Source organism: Dromiciops gliroides, chromosome 3 (assembly GCF_019393635.1).
Source record: "Dromiciops gliroides isolate mDroGli1 chromosome 3, mDroGli1.pri, whole genome shotgun sequence".
Classification (NCBI taxonomy): Eukaryota; Metazoa; Chordata; class Mammalia; order Microbiotheria; family Microbiotheriidae; genus Dromiciops; species Dromiciops gliroides.
The window spans coordinates 39,903,263-39,906,205 of record NC_057863.1 but is presented as its reverse complement, the minus strand read 5'-3'; the positions used below and the strand labels follow the sequence as shown (position 1 = coordinate 39,906,205).

General features: G+C 39.7%; 1 pseudogene; it reads right to left on the bottom strand.

The window, feature by feature from the left end:
* Positions 1 to 1,521: 1,521 nt before the first annotated feature.
* Positions 1,522 to 2,020, bottom strand: LOC122745924 (annotated as a pseudogene).
* Between the last annotated feature and the right edge of the window lie 923 nt (positions 2,021 to 2,943).

Here is a 2,943-nt window from a genome sequence, read left to right as displayed (position 1 = left end):
TTACCACTCCAAGTCATCTCCACCAAGAATCTGTATTTCCTTCAACCAATTTTCCCACAGCACAGAGATATCCATTCACCATGGGGCAGCCAGTATTGAACACAATACTCTGCATGTAGAGTGGAGGAAGACATATCAGGGCATTATCTCCCTAGTCTTGGACACTATGTCTCCCTTAACCATTTGATCTAGCTCCTTTATTCTCTATTCAATTCAACAAAAATTAAGTGCTTACTATGTGTCAGGCACTGTGCTAAGTGCTGTGGATACACATAAGAGAAAGACCAACAGTACAGGCCCCAAGGAGATTACATTGTCATGGGAAAAGACAACACACACACACACACACACACACACACACACAAGCTTAAAAATGAGTGGGAGAATGCCAGGGGGTACCCAGTATGGGGACATGACATATCATGGGGTTGAAAGCAAGCAGAGCTGCTGATGGAAAGTTTAGATTCTAACCCTCTATAAAGGAAGGCTTTGGGAAGAGTTTAGGGTTCTATCCTCCAGCCCCTCCAATCAGAAGAGAGGTACCTGAGGGAATTGAAGTATTTGAGTATCAAAAATAGATTCAATCAGCACTATGATGAGATTTCAGGTCATTAGTTTATACTTATTACTATAAATATATAAAACCAAAGGCTAGGGGGTAATGTGACTTGTTTCATGCTACGAATCTGATAAATGCTAGAGATGGAACTGAAATCCAGACCTTCTGGATCCTAGACCAGTACTATTTCCTCTCTATGACAACTGACCTCCACAAAGGATCACTATTTCATTCATGGGGTGGATTTTTTCAATTCTTTTGAAAAAAGTTAAGATTTGTGGCATTGGTCTGAATAGCCCCTATGAGAAGGATGAGGGCGATCATCATAAATAACACAGTAGAAGAAACAGAGGATGCTGTAAACAGGGTAGCTAAGATACTTCAGAAATGGAGAGGAAGGAAAACAACAGAAGCTCCTTCCTAAGAATCACCTGGGCAAGATGCCAGAATACTGTATTAGTCATGGAGTTCTTTCAGCAAATATGATTCTATCGTCCACATACAGGCCTTCAGATCAACCCCTTTCAAGCTCATGACAGAACATCCAAAGAGAAGGTGCCTTCGTTATCTTATGTGGTTCTTTCAATGACCAAAATGATAGGTTTGGAAAATGGCCCATGTACAGAATGAACCAATTGCTCAGAAACAGCATACAACTAGAAGATGAATTGATCATGTTTTGATCTATTTCAGAAACATAACTGAGGGAGCCATGGTCCCTGGACTCCTTGAAAAATTCAATTCAATAAACACTTTATTTTCAAGTAGTAGCCTATGGAGTGTGCAAGGACAACAGCTTAAGAAAGGCATAAAATCATTCCCCTTCTTGATGAGTGGAATGCATGCTACTTTTTCCAGGGACCCCCAGCTGGGGTGGGGGTGGGATATGCTTGACCTCAAAGCCATTGGAAATGAGATGTGTCAAATTCATCAGCATTCAATTTCATGAAGGCCCACTTCATTTAGATGTAGATCTTCAGGTAGCCTGGGAATTTGGATTTGGCTGCATGCAAAGTCTCCATCATGTGGTTTTTGTGCCAGACTTTGGTACTAGGAGATCTGATCAGCAAATACACATCGGGGTGGCGGCACCCTGAGGTTTTCCAGAGGCACTTCACATGCCGATATGAAGCTTATCAGCCTCAGCATCAGACAATGTCTTTCTAATTCAAATAACGTTGAAAGGGTACCATTCAATATGCATATGGAGGACATCTTTGCCACAACTCGACATTTTATATTTGTTGTCGCAGATCCGAGCAGCCTCCAAGGTTTCAGAGGATACTCGTTCATATTCCTCAGGCACCATGTAGCCACAGAAAGGAAACTCATTGAGTTTTGCCTTTTTCAGCCTGGGTCAAAGATTCATATCTTTGCACCACAGAAGCCTCTGCAGAAATGGGATTTTGGATATGGCTTGTTCTTTTAATATCTCTAGCTACAAGCAGGGCAGTAGCCCATAGTTAATGGAGACAGAGGAGGCATGAAGTATACTTCAATAACCATTTGTGGAATTCTGGGAATGCAAAGAAAAAAAGAAAATTAACCTGTATTCAATGACTTACCTTCTACATTTTATCTGTATATACACATGTCTCTCTATATATACATACATGAGTGATATATATATATATACATATACATATCTATACATACCTTCTATTAGGGAGATGTAATCTTTACACAACTAAAGAAATACAAAACATATTAGATATTAAATATACTACATATACAACCTACTGTATGTGTACACATATATCCACATATATATGTATATACATGTGTGTCACCTATATATGCACTCGATATGTTTTACCTAACACATGTGTATGTCTATGTATCATGTTTACCTACATGTACATATACAATGATATATAATATATTTAATATGTTTTATATTTACTTATCTATGGATACATTATATCTCCCCAGTAAAATGTATGGGAGCTTATAAGAAAAGAAGGATTTCCTTCCCACCTTGAGTCATGCGGTTATTGATAGAATGGAGAACCAGTGGTTACAGTTTTCCAGGGAGAATGGGGAGGCACTTAAGGCCAGTTGCCAAGGCCAGTATCTGTGTACACACACACACACACACACACACCCCATATAGTACATACATTTCTCTGTATGGGTAGCAAACACAAAACTGGCAGGTTCAGTTTAGGTATGTCCTCTTGCATAAAGACTTTCCTGATTCTCCTAGTCCCTAGAGGTAGAGGTGAGGAGGAAACAATTCTGAGCATTGGGGAGTGACTCTAAAATGGCATGGAGGTGAAAGATTGAAAGTTTTGTACAAGGAACGGTGAGTAAGTAGGTCTGTTTGGCTCAGAGCAGAAAAGATGAGAGGGAGAGTAGGATTTTAGATACAGAGAGTCTTTAGA